The 22,607-nt window shown below is 43.9% G+C and overlaps 1 long non-coding RNA gene across 1 annotated transcript; it reads right to left on the reverse strand.

The window, feature by feature from the left end:
• Positions 1-5,275: 5,275 nt before the first annotated feature.
• Positions 5,276-21,954, reverse strand: LOC125113028 (uncharacterized). The gene is made up of 3 exons (XR_007131308.1): positions 21,685-21,954; positions 7,928-8,049; positions 5,276-5,667 (listed from the first exon to the last, which is right to left on the reverse strand). It is a non-coding gene; the product is annotated as an uncharacterized LOC125113028 (long non-coding RNA).
• Between the last annotated feature and the right edge of the window lie 653 nt (positions 21,955-22,607).

Raw genomic sequence — 22,607 nt, forward strand, 5'->3', positions numbered from 1 at the left:
TCTCTAAGTCGATTGTGATTCTTAGAATTCTGCCTTTGGTAGGATTTAAGAAATCATCTCTATCACCCTCTTCATTTTACAGATGGCGCAACTGAGAGAGAGAGAAGTGAAGTGGGAGTCCCAGGTGGCCCTGGACCTGCAGAGCCTGGGGTCCACCCACACCTTATCACCTGGAAGAGGAATTTCACAGCAGCATTTCTTTGCCGGAGTATTCACGTCTAGGATACCATCAATGCCTTAAGAAAGGGAAACTTTTCCCTATGTTACACTGAGTATCAACTTACTTAGGGAGAGGTATTTTTTTTTTTTTTAATTTCCCACAGACCTGAAAATTTTAAAGGCTCTGAAAATGTTTGAAGGATGAAATTGGATTGAGTGGGAGCTGACCAGTGAGTCTCTTGAAGAAGACAAACCAACACATGGTCAGGTCTTTGGCCCTTGGAACGTGGGAAGAGATTCGGATGGAAAACTCAAGGGGCCTAGGTTGTTCTTCACCTGTTTCCTGAGAAGGATATTCACATGGCCTTGGTTTTTCCACAGCACCTAGGAGCCCTGGAAAGAAGCAGATGGGATGTCCAGAGCTGGTTGCCAAGACGACAGTCTGCAGAATGTATTGGCTCCCAGGCTGGCTCTGCTGGAAGGGCTGTAGCCCTCACTGGCTTTGAGAAAAGGATGTCTGTCCAGACAGATCTGACACCTGCTATTTTCCATCAGACCCATGGCTCTTTCCCTGCTGCTTTCTAAGCCTTCCTTCCTTTCAGGTCTCATAAAATTTCCAAGACTCACATAAGGAGGAGCTGTGCTTAGAAAAGTGGCAACACTCACCTCTCCAAACCCCAAATATCTGAGTCATGAAACACACCTGCATTTACTTGTTTGTTTTTTCCTTTTTCGGGCCTCACCCACAGCATATGGAGGTTCCCAGGCTAGGGGGTGGAATTGAAGCCACAGCCACAGCAACACTGGATCCAAGCAGCATCTGCAACCTACACCACAGGTCATGGCACTGCCATATCCTTAACCTACTGAGCAAGGCCCGGGATCGAACCAACATCCTCATGGATCCTAGTGGGATTCTTAACCCGCTGAGCCACAATGGGAATGTCCAAAAGACCCTCTGCATTTGTGTCTTAGACATTTCTTACAAGGCTTCTAATGGAACATTCTGGCTTGTGGAATACAGTGCAATTGATGGTTGATATTCAACATCCTACTTTTTAAAATAAAGAAATCTGAAACGTGGCTACTGTTACCAGGGTAGAGGCACAGCTTTCCTCCTGGTTCTTTATTACCATCCACTCACTGAATCTCGATGGGAAGCTCAGCTCTGTCCTAACCAAGGACCCGACTCCAGTCACAGATTCAGTCGAATCGGCTGGCCCACCAGCTGCGGGGCCGCCAACCTGGGGGGAGTCCCTGTGACGGCGGGGCTCGGAATTTCTCCCAGTCACCCCCGTCTTATTAATGCTTCGGGGTAGCATAAAGCTTCATTCATTATTCATAATAATCCAGTCAGAGGGCACCCAGAGACCTGATAAATTCTCACCTAAGTGACAACGGCTGACAGGGCCGAGGGTTTTATAGCCCTTCTCCTGCTGTAGCAAGGTGCGCTGGGCAAAGGTCCACGGTGATCCTCCGCTAATGACCAGGGTGATGTACGAGCAGCTGCTGATTCTTGACATGAAGGCTCCTCGGCTGAGGCTCCCACCTGCAAGCTGCGAGCAGCGATGAATATGTGTCAGACTATCAAACGCAGGGGAGACCGCGGCGCGGGCACGAACGGGTTAACTGAGAGCTGGAGACAGAAGCCCCGGCTGAAAGGAGAGGAACGAAAACCACCAGCCCAAATCCCACCGCGGACTTTGTAAAGCGGAGATTGTGCCCATGGGCTCCAGGAGGGGTGGGGGCGGGCGAGGCTTTCACTTGCGCAAGGTCTGTGGAACTGTGACATCCTCAGGGCTGGATAATGATGATTTTTAAGATCTAGTGAATTGGCTTTTAAAAATCGATGATGACATTTTGAAGAACAGGAATCGCAATCTTCATATGGAGTAGGAACCTGGGGATATTGTGTTGGTGTTTGGAGCCATCTTTGCTATTATAGGATGGGAGAGAAAGGCTATTTTCTTTTGTTCAAATTGGACCTACTTTCTAAAAACCACATTTATCCTCCTCTTACTGTTGCAAATTCCAGGCTGGCTTAGATGCAGTTGGCACTGTTTTCCTTTCGCTTTTTGTGCTGAGTGCTGACCCCTGGAAATATTTTCTTAATTCCTTTTTTTTTTTTTTTTTTTTTTTTTGCTTTTTAGGGCTGAACTCGTGGCATGTGGAGATTCCCAGGCTAGGGGTCTAATCAGAGCTACAACTGCCAGCCTACACCACAGCCACAGCAACACAGGATCTGAGCCATGTCTGCGACCAACACCACAGCTCAGAGCAATGCTAGATCCTTAACCCACTGAGCGAGGCCAGGGATTGAACCTGCAACCTCATGGTTCCTAGTCAGATTTGTTTCCACTGTACCACAAAGGAAATGCCATTAATTCACATTTTTTACAATTTTCATTTTCACATAATGTTTTGTGTGTTTCACTCTGTCTTTCTCTAAATTTTTAAACTTCTGGAGATTTGTTTGGTGGGGGGGGCTGTATCTGTGGCATATGGAAGTTCCTGGGCCAGGGACTGAATCTGAGCAGCAGCTGTGACCTAGGCCACAGCTACAGCAACACTGGATCCTTAACCCACTGCACTGGGCAGTGAATTGAACCTACACCTCAGCAGCCCCCTGAGCTGCTGCAGAGACAGTGCCAGCTCCTTAATCCACTGTGCCACAGAGGGAACTCCAACTTCTGGAGATTTTTCTGGACTTATAAATGTGGTACAAGAAAGTAAGACATGGAAAGTGGGGATCATAGTAAAAATACTATTCCCTTCTGGTTGGTCAAGTGGCATATGTATTGCATTTTTAATACTAATTAATATATAGCATATTAATATTTAAGTGTATATATTTAAAAGAAACTGTTCATGGGGACAGTTCTTCTCCACCCACCCATCAGATTTACAAAAGGGGAATTTTTCTAAAAACCTGTGGCTTTTTTTTCTGCCCTCTCACTTTCTTCTCCCTGGAGAAGAAACAGTGAATTGACCCATAGATTTGAGAGGTGAGAATAAGCATGTACTATTCAGCCCTGCCTTTTTCTCTCTTTCCAGGAGCCTGCCTTTCTCACCAAGCTGCTGTCTGCTCCTTCCATGCAGAATAGTTTGCAGGGCGCGGCTCCTGCAGCTAAGAGAGGTCTGAACCTGGGCAGATAAGTTCTGTACTGGGAACCCTATGAGTACAGAGCTAAGCCATAGCTTTCAACTCAATGTCTGTCATAAATAAAGGAGTATTTTCATTTCTTTGTGCATTAACTTTTTGTCCACCCCTGAGCTTAGAATTCAAGTGTGGAAAACAGTAGCATTATTTATTGGTTCTCCTTAAAACCCCAACAGCCTGTGTGTTCATAATGACCATTTACAGAGAATTAGAGAGGTACAGGGCAGAATCCATGGGACCTAATTCTGTCCATTTCATTGATAATTTAGAGTGGCCACCAGTGGAGGTCCCGTTGTAGCTCAGTGGATTAAGAAACCGACTAGTATCCATGAGGTTTGATCCCAGGCCTCTATCTGTGGGTTAAAGATCTGGCGTTGCTATGATCTGTGGTGTAAGTTGCGGATGCAGCTTGGATCCGGCATTTCTGTAGCTGTGGTGTAGGCTGCCAGCTGCAGTTCTGATTTGACCCCTAGCCTGGGAACTTCCATACGCTGCAGGTGTGGCCCTAAAAAAAAAATAAGTTTTTTTAAGTGGGAGTTCCTGCTGTGGTGCAGTGGGATCAGCAGCATCTCTGCAGCACCAGGACTCAGGTTCAGTCCCCAGCCTGCTCAGTAGGTGACAGGATCCAACATTGCCGCAACTGTGGTGTAGGTTGCACCTGTGGCTCAGACCTTATCACTGGCCTGGGAACTCTGTGTGCCCCATGGTGGCCAAAAAAGAAAAAAAAAATTTTTTTCGAATCTTAGTCTCAGCATTCGCTTGTCCTTAACCATTTCCAGAGATCTTTGTCTGAGACTTTTGTTTCTGCTTGTCATTTTTTTTTTTTATACCGAAAAAGGACAAAACAGAATACTCGGGAGAGAGAAGGGATGATTTAAAGCATAAGGGACTATTCTTGACAAAGACATTTTACCACTTAAAAAGTTAGATAAACAACGATACCCTTCAATGAAGAAATCAGTGACTTCTTCTAATAGATTCTCTGTGGGTTAATGTTTTGTAGGGGATTCTAGAGGCTTCTGGTCCTTTGATGGAGACAGGAAACAACACACTGGAAGTATACATTTTAATTCCCTTCAGAATTTTTATAGACCATGTGTCCCTGCAGGGCATGAGCAGACACATGAAACAGGGATAATTTTCTTTCGCTTTCTATCCTCTCCCCTCATCTATCAGGCTAATTAATTTATTTTCTTTCTTTTTCTTTTTTTTTTTTTGGCTTTTTAGAGCCACACCCACAGCATATAGAGATTCCCAGGCTAGGGGTCTAATGGGAACTACAGCTGCCAGCCTACACTGCAGCCACACCAACGCTGGATTCAAGCCTCATCTGTGACCCACACCACAGCTCACAGCAACGCTGGATCCTCAGCCCACTGAACGAGGCCAGGGATCGAACCCGCAACCTCATGGTTCCTAGTCAGATTTGTTTCCGCTGTGCCACGACGGGAACTCCTAATTAATTTATGTTAATCAGGAAAACTGCATTCTCTTTTAGTCCAGGACTCAGGCCGTCAGGGCTGGGAATTCTTGTTTTCAGCTGTTTCCTTGAGATTTTTCTGGCCTGGCAGTAGCCCCTTTGATCTTTTTCTGACCAGGAGGGAAAAGTATCTTATGTGGAGAAATTCTATCCCATTGCACAGTAAGTAGGGAAAAAAAAAAGTCCTTATTGTGGAAGACTAAGAATTTTTACTGGGAATTTTCTAGAGAGAAGGGGGTGCTCTTTCAACCTCAGAGCTGTTGCTGCTGTTAGGAGAGGAAAACTTTTGAGCTGAAGCTAAGCCTCTGAAATAGCATCATTCCCTCTCCCCAGAACTCAAACTATAATAATTATATGTGAGGATTCCAAGCAAATAGATTAAAAAACCCTTGAGTAGCCAACGAGATGCTTTCTAGAACTTTGTCTCAGACAGATAGATGCTGCTTTGTTTGGTCCTCACCCTTGATGAAGGACTGGAGTGCCGGCCTCCTCACAAAGCATCTTTGCTTTGCTGTGTTTCCTCTTCTTGCTTATCATGACCCGCCTTTCCCAGCTCACCACCCACGGCAGGGGATAGTCTTTTGTGGGTATTTCATTTCAAATCCCATAACACAGAACGATAAAAACAATCGAAACATTTCTGTTTGAAAGTCCCTGGGTCTGCTCCCAGTTTCATTTTACTTCATCAAGTCAATGGCAATATTTGGACATCAATCCAAGCCCGGTTCCTTTCATGGCAGGTGATCAGTACAGGGGCTCGCACTTTGTGTTTGGGTGTGGGGGTCACTTTCTCAGCAAATTCTCATTTTCCCAGTCCTGGCCTTGGGCTAAGAGTTAGTTACAAAGCTCAGTCGCAACAATGTCAAACCTAATGAAAAGAAGGAGAAATCATAAAAGAGAAAGATGGGCACTGTTACCACCTCAGCTCCCCCTCTTCCAGGCTCTGTAGATCCATCAACCAGTTAGAAGGGCAGGCACCTGCCTCTGCAGCTCTGGCTCCCACAACTGCCCTTGCATCACTGGGGTACCATTCATCAAAGAGGACGTCTGGAAGAGCCATCCATAGAGCAAGACCCGGCTGCTGATGCCGAAGGAAATCGAACCATGCTTCCACCTTCCTCCGTCTATCCACAGCAGCATTTATATCATCAGGAGCGTTAAAAGCGATAAACTTTGAATTTATAGAGCAGATGGCCTATTTCCTCTTCTTTACCTGGGATCCCAGGCTGGGACACCAGGATTTTTTGTTTCTTTGTTCTTAGGGCCGCACCTGCGGCACATGAAATTTCCCAGGCTTGGGGGTCGAATCAGAGCTGTAGCTGCTGGCCTACACCACAGCCATAGCAACGCCAGATCTGAGCTTCATCAGCGACTACAACACAGCTTGTGGTAATGCCAGATCCTTAACCCACTGAGCAAGGCCAGGGATGGAACCTGCATCCTCATGCATACCAGTCAGATTCTTAACCTGGTGAGCCACAGTGGAAACTCCATGGGACACCTGGAGTTAAAGCAAGTCCAGTGAAATAGGATGGGGAGAAAGATAATGAGAGCCTTCTAGAGTTTTAGGCAGATATTCAATTTTTTGAAGCCAGACCTTGCCGTGGCAAGAAGGCTCATACCCAGAGAAGGAATCAGATGAAGAAAGATCTCTGGAACTTAAAGGAAATTAGCTACTGTTGTCCCAGACAAGGAGACAATGAGGGCAGGCAAGATTCTTCCCCTCCCCCGCTCTGTCCCCCCCTCCCCCTTCCTCCTCCCCCCTCTCCCTCCCTTCCTCTCCCCGCCCCTTCCCTCCTTTTCCACCCCCCCCTTCCTTCCTGGCTTCCTTACCTCCTTCCTTCCCTGAACACCTGCTATATACCCATCATGGTACTGTGTATTTGGTTTATAAGAGAGAGCAAAATAGAAACAGGACTTGCCTTCATGTTGCTTACATTGTAGTTGGGGAGACAAATTTAAGAAAACATTGACAAATAAGTATAAAACTATTACTGCGATAAGTGCCAAGAAGATGAGGACACCTATGCCATACAGAGGTGTAAGAAATTAGGGGCGTGACCTATGTGTGGCTACAGGTGGGTCTTTCAGAGCCTCAAAGTCTTGCCTTGCGGAGGGATTGGCGGAGGAGATGTTTGTGTTCCTTGGTAAAACCCACAGTGGAATTGGGGCGGGCCAGAGCTGCCCCCGGTGTCCTTGTGGAATCATGGCTTGCTTGTACCTCATGCTGGATCCCTAATTTCAATTGGTTAGGAAACAAATGGCATTAAATTTTTTTTCATCCCCGGAGACCATAACTTTCTTTTGTCTTTTATTAAAGGATAGTTGATTTACAATGTGGTGCCAATTTCTGCAGAGTGGCAAAGTGACCCAGTCATACAAATATACATTCTTTTTCTTGTACTATCTCCCATCATGGTCTATCCCAAGAGATTGGCTATAGCTCCCTGTGCTGTACAGCAGGACCTCACTGCTTATCTATTCTAAATGTCATAGTTTGCATCTATTAACCCCAAACTCCCCGTCCATCCCACCCCCTCCCCCATCCCCCTTGGCAACCACAAGTCTGTTCTCTATGGACCATGTCTTTCTGAGATAATATAGTTGGAAGATAACCACTATCTGATAAATGTAACCCGCGGTAAAGAAAAGACCCACATTACAGAGGTTAAAAATAATTTTTTTTAAATTATGACCAAATAGGAGCTTGGGAGCCTAATAACTTATTGCGCTAATCTCAATTTTCTTCTGTACTTCTGGTTATATAGACACAATCCCAAAGACTGTTAATGGCTTTAGAAAGTATAATTCTTTAAAACTCAGTTCAGAGAGGAGAGATAGAAGGAAAAAGTTCCTACTATGAAAACTGTGGTGAGCCCTGCCCTCCTCATCATGGGGGGGGTGGGGGGGGCCTCATTCCCTGAATCCCGACCACCTGGTGGTTGTCATGGAGCTGCTCCTGGAGGCCATCTGCTGCTCTCCTGGGCATTGGTCAGAGGCTCTTTGCAAGATTTTATTCATTCATTCAATGCATTCTTGAGCACCTTGTATATGCCAAGTTCAGTTCTAGATTCTTGGAGACAGTGCAGTGAACAAAACAGAAGAAACCCCTTCCCCATGGAGCTTACCTTCCTTTAGACGGTAATAGCATCTATACTCTGGGGAATGTTGACTGCCAAGAAACAAAAGCTCCATGAAGCTTTTCCCATGTCTGCACATCAGGGTTCTCTTCGCAGAAATTCCTGGCAGCCTGGGTTAAAGAGAGAGGTAGCAACTCTAAAGATGAGGCCTGGGAACTTCCATATTTGGAGGGTGCAACCATAAAATTAAAAAGAAAAAAGAGACATGTATATAATAGCGTTTGCAGCAACATGGATGGACCTGGAGGTTATCATATTAAGAACAGTAAATCAGAGAAAGACAAGTACCTTATGATATCACCTCTATGTGGAATCTAAAAAATGATACAGGAGTTCCCATCGTGGTGCAGTGGTTAACGAATTTGACTAGGAACCATGAGGTTGTGGGTTCGGTCTCTGCCCTTGCTCAGTGGGTTAACCGATCCGGCGTTGCCGTGAGTTGTAGTGTAGGTTGCAGATGCGGCTCGGATCCCGCATTGCTGTGGCTCTGGCATAGGCTGGCGGCTCCAGCTCCGATTCGACCCCTAGCCTGGGAACCTCCATATGCCGCGGGAGCAGCCCAAGAAATAGCAAAAAAGACCAAAAAAAAAATTTGATGCAAATGAACTTATTTTTGAAACAGACACAGACTCACAGACACAGAACACAAGCTTATTGTTACCACATGTATGGAGTGAGTGATAAATTAGGAGTTTGGGATTAACATACACACATTACTGCCTATAAAATAAACAAGGACACACTGTATAGTGTTATTATTATGGTGTTATTGTTTTATAAAAATGGAGGATAAAAGCAAATAAATAATTATCATGATGTTTTTCAAAATCTTGGTTTTCAAAAGAGGAGAAAAAAGACCTGCTATAAAATATAGCATTTCAGTAAAATCCCTATAATCCTGAGTAGAAATTAGAAATATGAGAATGAACTCAGGATTTATTTTTGTCTTTATCAAAAAGAGTTGATGCTTTTTTTCTGTCCATTGAAAAGTCCTAGAATTACGAACAAACTCGCAGCAATAAATATCTCTAGTGAAGAGATTATGGTCCCTTAAGAGGATTTCACACTAAAAGAAACCAGGGATTCCAGGAGAGGTGGCTGATTCCAGGCCAGGAAGAGGAAGCACACAAAATAAGCCTGCTCCATAGGAAGGATATTATCAACATGGGAAGAGGGGAAACAGAGTCACACAAAACAAAGAACACACCAGCCAACCTGTGGGGACTCTCACAGACAGAGACAGAAAATCTCCTCACCAAGAGGAAATTATTTGTAAACGATTGATGGAATCAAATATATAAAACGCCATGATTTTTTTTTTTTTTTTGGTCTTTTTGCCATTTCTTGGGCCGCTCCCGAGGCACATGGACGTTCCCAGGCTAGGGGTCAAATCGGAGCTGTAGCTGCCGGCCTACACCACAGCCACAGCAACAAGGGATCCGAGCCGCGTCTGCAACCTACACCACAGCTCATGGCAACGCTGGATCGTTAACCCACTGAGCAAGGGCAGGGATCGAACCCGCAACCTCATGGTTCCTAGTCGGATTCGTTAACCACTGCAAAACGCCATGAATTTATAATTATTCTCAAAAACAAAGCAAAATCTAATTGGCCAAGTTCAATGCTGGGATTAACCACGCCTGTGGGAAAATGACAAAGGGAGAATTTCAAGCTTTTTCATTACCTTTCCTGTCAGCTGTTTTTCAGGGTAAACAGGAACTGAGGAGGGAAAGTTCTTTTTTTTTTTTTTTTTTGGTCTTTTTGCCATTTCTAGGGCTGCTTCTGCGGCATATGGAAGTTCCCATGCTAGGGGTCTAATCAGAGCTGTAGCCGCCGGCCTACACCACAGCCACAGCAACACAGGATCCAAGCCACATCTGCAACCTACACCACAGTTCACGGCAACTCCAGATCCTTAACCCACTGAGCCAGGGATCGAACCCGCAACCTCATGGTTCCTAGTCGGATTCGTTAACCACTGCGCCACGATGGGAACTCCAAGGAGAGAAAGTTCTTATCTACAGAGGAATAACAGCTAAAATAAAAAATGGGACACTCAAAATAGAGCACTTGGCCATCAGAACCTTTGGGGTGAGGCAGTGTCCACTCCACAGCCGGATCTTGGGGGTAATTTTTGCCGAAAAGTTCACACTGAATCTAATCAAGTTTCTAGATGCAGTGATGAGTTTGCAAGAAATACAGGGGTTAATGAAACATGGTAAACAGAACCCTAGGACATAATCTGCTCCATTTGAAACCTGGGAGTTTCTATAGGACAAATGAAACTGTTTTTTTTTGTTTTTTGTTTTTTTGTTGTTGTTGTTTTTTTTCCCAACAAACAATAGTAATAATTAAAAGGGGTGATTATAGACCTAAGAGCACATCCACAAGAGGCAGTGTGTGGACTTTGGATTCTGATACAAACAAACCAATATAAAAAGATAGTTTTTGAGGAATTGGAGAAAATGTAATTGTACTTGAGTTAAATTGCATTAAAAATGACTGTCACTTGGGGATTTGAAAATGGCATGTGGAAAAAAGACTTTATCTGTTAAAGGGAAAAAATAGATCAAGAATAAAATGCTATGGAGTTCCCATCATGGCTCAGTGGTTAACGAATCTGACTAGGAACGATGAGGTTGCAGGTTCGATCCCTGGCCTTGCTCAGTGGGTTCACAATCTGGCGTGAGCTGTGGTGTGGGTTGCAGACGCAGCTGGGATCCTGTGTTGCTGTGGCTGTGGCGTAGGCCGGCGGCTACAGCTCCGATTAGACCCCTAGCCTGGGAACCTCCATATGCTGCAGGAGCAGCCCTAGAAAAGGCAAAAAGACAAAAAAAAGAAAGAATAAAATGCTAAGTGCTAAGGATTGTTGAATCCAGGTGGTGGGTATTTGGGAATTCAATATACTGTTCTCTCTAATTTTCTCTGTGTTCTATCTATCTATCTTTTTGGGGCCACACCTGGGTCACATGGGAGTTCCCAGGCTAGGGGTCCAATCGGAGCTACAGCTGCTGACCTACACCGCAGCCATAGCAACCTGGGAACCAAGCCGTGTCTGTGGCCTGCACCACAGCTCACGGCAATGCTGGATCTTAAGCCCACTGAGCGAGGCCAGGGATCGAACCCAACTCCTCATGGATACTAGTTGGATTCGTTACCACTGAGCCACAACGGGAACTCCTGTGTGCTTTAAATTTGCCGTAATAAAGTATAAAAATAATCAAAAGATGTTGTCTATTATCTATCTACCTAAGTATCATCTATTTATCTACCTATTTAATCTATTTAACAATTTTAGATTGAAAATAAATAAATCTTTGAGGAATTTAAACTGGCAAAATTTCATAAAGCAATAATACTCAGTGTTGGTGAGTATGTTGCAAGCTGGGTCTGCTGCTCCCTTATGCTGCTGGCATAAGTTTAACCATAGATAAGCAAACATTTCTGGAAAGCTACTGGGAAGTATAAATCTTAAAAATGTTGATGCTTTCCTTCTGATTAGATGATAAGGCATGCTTTTACCAGCCATTTATTTTGTTAGCTCCATGAATCCTGTGCAGGATTAGAGCAGCCTTCCTTGAATCAAATTCCATTAATGTAAAATCTTCAATGTTTCAAATATAGCAGACTCAAGTGTATTCTCCTCTGCCTGTATAGGTTTAATAAATTAACCAATGGGAAGATTATAAAGCTTATTTAAAGAAAAACAAACTTAAGTTCAAATAGGATATTTTCTTTTTAAAAAATTAAAATGTCAGCGAATAATTCTGTCCTATTTATGCTCCTAGAATTTAATATTATAGTGGTTTGTTATTCATTTTTTTTCTTGTTAGAATAAATACATTTTGTAACTTGGGGGATGTTCTTTTTAATTTTGTTTTTATCTTTTTAAACATTCTGCAATGTACAGTCACAAGTTGTTTAGTTTTGTTATTTGTTTTGTTTTGCCTTTTAGGGCTGCACCTGTGGCATATGGAGGTGCTCATGCTTGGGGTCGAATCGGAGCCACAGCTGCAGCTGCCAGCCTACATCACAGCCACAGCAACTTGGGATCTGAGCCGTGTCTGTGATGTACACCACAGCTCACGGCAACACTGGATCCTTAACCCACTGAGTGAGGGCAGGGATCGAACCTGCCTCCTCATGGGTAGTAGTCGGATTCGGGACCACTGAGTCACGATGGGAACTCCAGTTTAATTTTTTAAGTAGGAAAATTTGCTTGTCTTGGGGAACATCAAATGCAAGGGGATGGCTTGTTACATGTATCTGATTGCTTATGTTTTTTATCCAGCATTCTGGTACTCAGATTCAATTATTTTCTTACTAGAGTTTTATTTTAAAAATAAGGCAGAAAGGAGAAAGCTCTTTTATTTCCCAAACTGCAATAGGAAATAACAGCCCTGCTCTGTGGCATCATTAAGAGAATTCTCACCATCCTCCACCTACGGCAGCATAAACAGGGGACTTTATTTGTTCTGCATTGTGATTTGAATTCTGTATCATTGCTACATTAAAGTCTCTTTATTACACTTGCATCTTGGTTGTCTTTCTCCTGTCTCTAGTCTATTTTCTCTTCTTGTTCTTCCTTTTCTTACGCTTCCCTCGGTGGCAGCAGGACACAGTTCGCAAGGAAGAGAAGATATTCTGGTCATTAAGCAACCTCAAAAAAACAGAGAGAAAAAGTTTTCTTTCTGTTTCAGACAAGAGATTTCCTTTTGCCTTCGGTAAATAAAAATTGAATCCCATAACCTTGTGTTGTGTTTTAAATTTAAAACTTTGAATATATTTATTATTATTATTATTGTTATTATTTGCTTTTTTAGGGCATACTTGCAGCATATGGAGGTTCCCAAGCTAGGGGCTGAATCAGAGTTACATCTGCCAGCCTACACCACAGCAACAGCAACACAGGATTTGAGCCGTATCTGCAAACTACACCACAGCTCACTGCAATGCAGGATCCTTAACCCACTGATGGAGGCCAGGGATCGAACCCACAACCTCATGGTTCCTGGTTGGATTTGTTTCCGCAGTGCCACAACGGGAACTCCAAAGCTTTGAGTACATTTCTACTGAAAGGACCCATTTTCCTAATTTTTAAGGGCTAAACATTTGGGTGAAAATAAGTTTTCTAGCATCTGTAATATTCTTAATAAACATTTTCACTCTTGGGGATCAGAAAAGTTCTCATGGGTTGAGGGCACTGGGCTCATACTCACGGTATTTTTATAAGTTTTAGGAAAAGACAACATATAGTTCATAATCTTTTCTAGAGAGAACTTTTCGGTAGAAATCAAACAGTTTCTTTTTCTTAAGGCCTGGAAACAATATTAAACCTGGATTATGCTCCAGTGGAGGCCTGAATAATGAAGTGGAAATGTGCAGGTCATGGCAGTGGTGACATCCTGCTAGAAATGTCACCACATTTAGTTGAGATACACAACAAAGGCAGTAGGCTTGCATGTGTAATTCACTGGCTCCTGCAGGTGCTATGAACTTCCTGGGATTTTTTTTTTTTTTTTTTGCATATACTTTTCTAAACATATTTTCCTTCAGCATCCTTTTGGAAACCAAGTCTGAAGGAAGTACATTTCTGAGTTTGACTGTGTGAAGGTCTCCAGGGCCAGGAGAAAAGCAAGCCTGCTCTGAAATCCCAGCTGCAAGATGCTGAGGCGAGACTCATAAATCCCTGGGTCAGGCTGGTGATCTCTTGCCTTTGGGCTTTCAGACCAATTTAGAAACCCAAGAACCCTGAGGAGCACTGATCAAGGGTCTCCCTCCCAACTCCAAATTTTGAAAAAGAAGAAAAATGACAGGCAACATGCTATCTCCAGGGCTTGCAAAGAAATTAAGCAGGTAATTTTTTTTTTATCTTTTTTAGGGCCGCACCTGCGGCATATGGAGGTTCCCAGGCTAGGGGTTGAATCGGGGCTGTAGCTGCCGGCCTACCCCATGGCCACAGCAACTTGGGATCCAAGCCTCATCTGCGACCTACACCACAGCTCACGGCAACACCGCATCCTTAATCCACTGACCAAGGCCAGGGATGGATCCTGCGTCCTCATGGATGCTAGTCAGGTTCGCTTCCGATCAGCCACGACAGGAACTCCTAAACAGCTAAGATTTCGCTTTAGAACTGTTCCCTGCTGCATGAGAACAGTGGCCCCATGGCCACTTCTCTGCATCCTCCTGTCCTGGTGCTCTGACGTCCTGTCCCGCCCACCCCCTCACCCTTGGCCTGAATTCCTTCTTTGGCAAATAGCGCATACCAGACTTCTGAGAATTTTTCCAAAGTGGAGGTTTACCTAAAAATCAGTCAGAACAAATCCTGCCAACCAAACTGTATTTCTTTCTTTTTTCTGTCTTTTTTTTTTTTTTGGATTGGGTCATTATACTTAAGAATAGGAAAATGCTTTAGATATTATGTTTCTATGTTGAGATAATATGTTTAGATATTTTGACAGAGGAGGTGGAGAAATACAGACTAAACGATGGGTTATTAAACCTACGAATACGAAATATTTTAGACATTGTTTCCATTCAATAATACATTTAGATATTTTGGTAGATAAGTGGGAGAAATATGGACTAAATGATTGTGTCATTAGTTACTTAAATTCCCAATTCGTTGAAATTTGGATCAGAAAGATTGTTGATTGACAGATTTAAATCAAGCTGGAGGGAGTCTTTCCTAACATTACTGAAACTTTGTACTCATTTAGTTCTCCTCAGTCTTTTTATTAATGACTTGAATGAGAACAGAATAGACCTTAGAATCTATTAAGCACCTGCTATGTGTGGGTTTTGTTCAAAGGGCTTGCCATTTTCAACTCATTTACCCCTCATTCAGTCCTGAGGGTTAGATATTCTTATTAGAGATTATTCTGTCCACTTATAGATAACTTCTATCCTTAGGTGGATGCTTTTCGTCATGACTACAGCATCCTTTGAATCACGATTCGCTGCTGTAAGGAAGAAAAACAACCAGGAATTAGCCCTGTTGGTTTGTGAGTGTAACAGGAATTGGTGGGGACTTTCCTCCCTGACTCTTAGAGATACCTCAGATCACCTGGGCTTCTATGCAGGTGCACATTTTCTCTCTCCTTATTCCAAAAAAGAAAAGGAAAGGAAAAGCATTGCCATCATGGTCTGTAACCAGGAGAGGCCACTTTCATGCTATGAGGAAAGACCTCTCTGAGACCCAAAAAATAATGCTGTTTCCCCTTCTCTGTGTGACTCAGTGTAGTGCCTGTGGACGCATCCTTAGGCTTCCATTTATTCCTTTGTCTGCTAATTCATTCATTCATTCATTCACATTCATGTCATATGCACTCGATAAATGCCTGCTAAACACTAAGCACTGTGAAGATGCTGAAGACACAAAGATGAAGACAACACACCCTCTGCAGTCCCTGGAGGTTCCAGTCCAACGCGAGGAGGCAGATCAATAAGCAAATCAAGTCAATAAGATGTGTCATTATTTTGATAGATACCAACATGGGACTTGGCAGTGGGGCGGGAGGTGGTGGAAGGTGGGAGATGATGAAGGGGCTTTCCAGAGCATAAGCTTAAGGACATAAAACATATCTTATTCCTCGCAATGTCCCCCCAGCATGGGACCTGGACACAGGCGCTCAAAGGCATGCGGGATCTATAAATGACATCACCTTGCCATGTGTGCTGGAGCCCGGATGGAGACGAGTCCTACTGAGTTGCTTTATTTATCCTCGATTCTACGGTCCGCGATATGGTAGATTCTCTCAATATCAAACAATAACAGTTTCGTTATTCATCATTTCACATCTGGCATTTTTAAACTCTTTTCTTTCTCTGGAGATTCTTTGCCATGGTCATACACAGTCCCTCGTGAAAAGGGTTGATAGCTACACCTTTGAAGCAATGCCTCAACGTTGCACCCAACCCCAAATCCTATACTGGTCAGGGTCCACTCCAGAATCCCAGTTTTCTGATGCATGTCCCCACGTTTCCTCCAGATCTCCAAAAAAGGGCATGCCAGCCCTGGAGAAGGTTTTTGCAATTTTAATCACAGGATATATGATGGCTTTGGTGGTACAAAAGAGAAAATATTGTGTCATGTCTCAAAACACCAACAAACAGATACCTGCCCCCCCCCAAAAAAAGAAAATTGGCTATTCATGGGTATGTCATAAATTCTGGCACGTGTGTTATGTCATCTAGACCTCAAGGCAACTTGGGAAAGTAGGTAGTCCTGTTTCCCAGGTGAAGAAACTGAGCCTCAAAGAAATTAAGTGTGGTCTTCCAATCACAGAACTTACAAATGACAGAGTGGACAATGAGAACGCTGGCCTTTGACAGAGTAATGGATGGTTCTCTCCTGTCCACCTCCGAGGTTTTGAAGAAAATTAAAAGCCTGAGTCAGAGTTCCCGTCCTGGCTCACTGGTTAGTGAAACCAACTAGCATCTATAAGGACGAATCTGACTAGGAACCATGAGGTTGCGGGTTCGATCCCTGCCCTTGATCAGTGGGTTAAGGATCCGGCCTTGCCGTGAACTGTGGTGTAGGTCACAGACACAGCTCGGATCCCGCATTGCTGTGGCTGTGGTGTAAGCTGGCAGGTATAGCTCCAATTCAATCCCTAGCCTGGGAGCTTCCATATATCACAGGTGCGGCCCTAAAAGATTAAAAAAAAAAAAGAAAAAAAGGCCTGAGTCATACCTTCATTTTCAAGCCCATAATTCTAATACTATTTATCCCTCACTATAACCAAGTGCATAATTGTTTTTAATTTTGCTCCTTGTTACTCAGTGTAACTGGAAATGGTTTCATCTTCTCCTGGCTTTGGTGTATTGAAAAACGGTAGGTTAGCTTTCATCTGTAAAAGCTTTTCATGGTTGGAAGATGAATTTACCCTTCAAATGTCTCTTCATCCTGTTAAGTAATCCTTTTTTTTTTTTTTTGATGATTTGGTTTATTTTTTCTTTTAGCTGTCTCTTAAGCTTGGAAGAAAGTTAATTATTTCTTGTTGAGACCAAGGCTCTCAACCTTAAATCCTGTGCTGGCACCATGGTTTCAAACAGAAGCCATGTCTGATGTGAATTGTTCTACAATATGTTCATATTTAAAGGAAACTATTTGTAACATTCACTGGAAATATTTTAGTTAAACTTGATTTTTATAATGACCTGAAAATTCAGTAGGCTCAGATTATGTAACAATATGAACTTTATTTAATCCACGTTAGTATTTTCTGTAACAACCCTTAACAATTTTTTTTTTCCAAGAATGCATTTTGTTTCTCTTTATCTTCTAGGACAGCACCTTAATTTGGAAGTTGATGAGTTTTTTGTTTTTCTTTTTAATCTAGTTTTTAAAAATTTAAACATCTGTCTGGTTTATGTTACTCACTATAATCCATATACATTTGAAGGTTGGGGGAAGCAAAAGCCTTTCTAGAGATCTCAACACTTTCATAGATAGGAAATTATTATTATTATTATTTTTAACGGCCACACTCAAGACATATGGAAGTTCCCAGGCCAGGGATTGAATCTGAGCCACAGCTTCAAGCTACACCATAGCTGCAGCAACACCAGACCCTTCAACTCACTGTGCCTGACTGGGGATCGAACCCAGGTCTCTGCAGTGACCCGAGAAGCTGTAGTCAGATTCTTAACCCACAGCGCCACAATGAGAACTCCAGGAATATTTTTTTCGTGAGGTTTTTGAACAAGAAAAATTTTCTGATAGCCTCAGCGTTCATAGGCAGTTGATAATGGGTGACTGGAAGTCTTGATACTTTAAATACAGCAAATTGAGCAAAGCTCTATAAAAGATGGCAGTTCCTCAGCCTGTCACTGCTGTCAACAAAGAACTTAAGTCCCTGGTTAGACATGACCCTTGAGGGGCAAAAAGACACTTTGTGCAGAATTGAACCTGAAAAACAACATGGGATTCGTGTGTGTGTGTGTGTGTGTGTGTGTGTCCTTTTTAAACTTTGAGACGACAGAGTCTGCAGGAAACTCAGACTCCTAATGACATTGCTGCGACGGGTATGAGACAGTGTCACGAAAAGAAGGAAGAAGACACCAAATTGGAAATAATGACAGAGGAAAAGTCATAGTTAGAGATGCCTGGAAATGGAAAGCAGACTCCTGACTGTCAGGCCTGCAGCCTTGAGCCGGCACAGAAAGTGCCTTTGCTCCCAGGGCCTCTGGAATAAATCTTTGGTGATAACGACACAGTCCACCACGGGGCTACTTTCATATTTCTAGTTTCTTCTCCATTATTGCCAGAGGCCTCTATCCCACATAGTCAAAAAATTCTCCATTCCCTGCTGCCTGCTGGGCATTTAACAACAGCTCTTGTCACAGGACCCGGAACAAGGCGGGACATGAATGAGAAGAGCAGGGGCCAGCCAGGCACCACAGGCTGCCAGGTAGCCAAGGAGAGGCCTGGGAGAGACACAGAGAAAGCACACAATGACCCCGAGCGCCTCAAGGCAGGGCTTCAAAAGGTGTCCACACCAATTAGATGGTAAAAGCTCTGTCAGCTTCTGAAAAGTCATCCGGATGGGACAAGACAGCACATAATCAAAGGGCCGGGACGGGATTGTGCAGGGTCCACACTGGACCTGGTACACACATGCACGCCTGGCAATGTGCGATCCATACGTGAGCCGTCAAGTTCAGGCTGTGCTCCAAAGGGTAAATACCCTTCCCCTGGGAGCTCTTCAGGTTCCCAGCCGGGGGACCTTGAAAACCTTGATTAGCAGGTAGATGCCGTGGCTCCCATAGGGAAACTGCCCCCCAAAGCACTCTCACTCAAGCACGGAGCACATGCATGATGCTCGTGCATGGGCTAAGGGCGGATTGCCCAGTTCTTGACTTGAGCTGGACCGTGGCAGATAAGCCACCTGTAACAGGCAACACTGCAGAGAGCTTTCTTTGGCAGCAAAAGGCTCCACGGTGCCTGCCCTTCGTGGCTGGAGGACATTCTGACAGTAATGACGTTGCAGGGGCTTGTTTTAAATGGTGACACCAAGGAGGAGATGATTTTGCACTTCTCATTTGGCCTTGAAATGTATTCCCGTGGCTTGAAAGCTTTTACTACATCTTGGCCAAAGTACCCTAATCTCAACTCACGAAATGATGTCTCTCTTTCTCTCTCTCTTTTTTCCTTTTTTTTTTTTTTTTTTTTTTTTTTTTTTGCCTATGGGTAACCATGATAGGTATGACCAATTTATTGGATGGTTTTCAAAGTGACAGCCGAGTTGGGGAGGAGAAGAAATGCGTTTTATAGCCAGGGGAAAAAGATCCGGAGAACTGTCAAAGTATTTCGCACATATTTTATTGCTAAGTAATTTTCTTGGTCCACAGAACTTTTTCACCTACCACATCAAGTAAAATGCCTGGGGTTTAAGGTAGATGAATTCATGTGGAAAAGTAGGGTCTAATGACATTAAAATTCCAAGTTTGGTTATTCTTAAAAGAATAACTCAAAAGATGACTCTTGCCTATTGCTGGTTTGTTTTTTGAGAAGGACCCATAATATAAAAATTTTAGAACCTGCTTGTTCTTTTTGAAGTAAACTATTTTCCTGCTCTTCATAAAGTTGAGGTCACTCTTTTATACTGAAGGAAAGAGTAACCATAAAATAATGGAGCAGATCAGGAGAATCAGCTTGAAGCTGTCACTGATTACATTATGTATTAGGCATCTTTTTTTTAACTATAACGGTAGCAAATGCGTTCCATAACCACGAGGACATAGAAAGTTGATAAATATGTTTATTTAGATTTTAGTCTTTTTTTTTTTTTTGGTCTTTTTAGGGCCCCACCCCTGGTGAGACAGACAATTAACTCAGGTAGTCAGTGTAGGAGCAGGGGCTCCAATACATTCTTTTGATATGGATATTAATTAACCTTTGTGGCTTAAGGGCTCCAGGGAGGAATAGCTCCAGGAGCCTTGTTTTATTATAGGAAATGCGCATTCTCCACAGGCTTTGTTTACTATAGGAAATGCGAATCTCTAGCCCACTCCTCAACTGATAGAAAAGGAACGTGAGGAATGGTGACTTAATCTAAGGAAAGAAAAAGACAAAGAAACCATAAAACTTATGGGACATTTCCAACCCTAAAGCCCCTATTGGACAAGAACTGATATAGGTAATTAACAAGGCCAATGGGAGAAGACCACACCTCTCTGGACCCCACATTGGTGCCCCTTCCCGCCTTTAAGAGATAAAAATCCCTACAGGACAATAGGAAAAGGGGGGGCTCTTCTCCCGCCTCCCAGCAGCCCTGGGAGTTATTTGCTTTCCTTTAATAAAGACTTTGCTTGCTTGCTGACTCTGTGTTTGTGGAGTTTATTCTTCGACTGCCATGAACAAGAACGTGGATTCTGGTATCACTGGCACATGGAGGTTGCCAGGCTAGGGATTGAGTTGGAGCTGTAGTTACTAGTCTACACCACAGCTCACAGCAACACTGGATCCTTAGCCCACTGAGGGAGCCAGGGATCAGATCTGTGTCCTCATGGATTCTAGTCAAATTCATTTCTGCTGAGCCATGACGGAAACTCTTTCTTAATTTAATTTAATTTAATTTTAGATTTTAGTTTTGATCCTGGGTTAGTCAATTTGGTCTAAATTGCCCTGTAGTACCAAAGAAAGAAATCTAAGCTGCCGAAGACAGAATCAGTGTCTAGTTTTGTAAACCTTCTATGGCCTAGAGGACAGCAGAACAGCTGTGTCCCTTCATTGGGTTGTTACATGGCACCTCTTTGTCAATAGGTGCATCCAGCCAGTCAAGTGCCCCCCATTAAATGCCTTTACCCAGAAGAGAGACCATTTCTCCTCATGTCAGATTAGCCAAAGCAAGTGGCCGTAAAACTTAGCAGGGCCCTATGGGGCTCCTGGGCACAAAGGCCTATGTCCCCCATTGTTTTTTAGGAAATAGGCCTCATTCAGCATCCTTGGCCTTCCCCCCCATTCAAGGGAAGAGAGAGGGAAGAGAGAGGATGCAGAGACCTGGGAGCAGCCATTGAGAGATAAGAGAGCAGACTTGGGCCAGGGTTCTGGTCCCTCTCCAAGAATATAGATACTGTCTTTGAGTTCTTCAACAAATGGAAGATGTTAACGAAGCATTCCTCATTCCAGAAAGAAGGAGGACCACCAGACCCAGTCCTGGGACCACTTAACAGCAGCTTTGAAAAAACAGTGCAAGCGTGCCTCTACCCTCATCCTTATCTGTGACCCTACTTTCTACTCCCCAAACTATATGACCACCTCATATTCTCTCCCAAGGGGGGCACAGTCTCTAGGGCATTCACCTGCTGTGACCCTCTTTTGCCTGGCAAAGCAATATAGCTATTTTTTTTTTCTCCTTCACCCAAAACTCTGCCTCTGTGTTTCTATTCGGCACCAGTGGACAGAGGCCGAGTTGTGGCAACAGCAGGGCTACCCCGACCTTCCAGGAGGGTGGAAGACAGCCCTCTGTGAATCTGAAAAGAGAAAGGACCGGTGTCAGTGAACAGCTGCGAAGTCAGCCAGAGACCACTCTCCGGATAACCAAATATTCTCTCCTCTCCTCTTCCTCCTTCAAGGAACGAATTCGATCCTAAACCTCCTCATCCAGCCCAGTCTGGCCTCTCTGGATACGAACACAGCTCCTCTTGGTACAGAGACAGACAAACTAAAAAGAAGCATGACTTTCTCCCTCACAATCCACAGACCCTGAAGGAAAGAAGACGGAAGTGAGACTCACCGTCACTGAGAGGACCACCTAGAATGTTCTAGATGAAGCCCCACTTCCGTTCCTGGAGAGGAGATTCCAGGTCTGTTGTCCTTGGTGATTCCTGCCATCAAGGCTAAGTTTGTAAGGCTAATTCTTCCATTATGCTCCTTTGCCACGTCTGTCATGGATGGGCCTTGGGGAAATTTCTCCTGGAGGCGTAAGACACTTCTTTCACCTGCCTGAGAAGGGTTACGTCCCCAAGGTGATTTTAAGTCACAAAAGCCATGGTCTCTGAGTCTGGACTCGGGTTTCCTTTGGCAGTAAAATCATCTCAAAACTTCCTAGGCTTCTTATCTCTTTGATTCTGCACAATTCCCTGGACCAATGCCACATCCCCAAGAGTAGCCAAGATTTGGCTCATTCCTGGAATATTTGTTTTCTTAGATTCTTCCCTCCCTTCCTCTCCCTTTTCCTCCCCCTTCCCCGCCCCCACAACCCCCATCCCACACGTCCCACACTTGAAATTGCTTTTCCATTAAGTCCATTGAGGTTCAAGGGGAAGTCACCCAACCACCGTCTCTTTTTATTTTTATCCAGCTGAAAGGAATGATGAGCTGTCCCACTTGTAATTGTCCCCCCCCCTTTTTTTTTTTGCTTTATCTAGGGCCACTCCCGTGGCATATGTAGGTTCCCAGGCTAGGGGTCTCATTGGAGCTGCAGCCACCAGCCTACGCCAGAGCCACAGCAACTCGGGATCCAAACCACGTCTGCAACCTACACCACAGCTCAGGGCAATGTTGGATCCTTAACCCACTGAGCAAGGCCAGGGATCGAACCTGCTATCTCATGGTTCCTAGTCAGATTCATTAACCACTGCGCCACGACAGGAACTCCCAACTTTTAATCCTTATTCTGAGATACCTTTATCCATCCCCAGATTTTAACATTTCTGT

This window comes from Phacochoerus africanus, chromosome 12 (genome assembly GCF_016906955.1).
Source record: "Phacochoerus africanus isolate WHEZ1 chromosome 12, ROS_Pafr_v1, whole genome shotgun sequence".
NCBI classification, from domain to species: domain Eukaryota; kingdom Metazoa; phylum Chordata; class Mammalia; order Artiodactyla; family Suidae; genus Phacochoerus; species Phacochoerus africanus.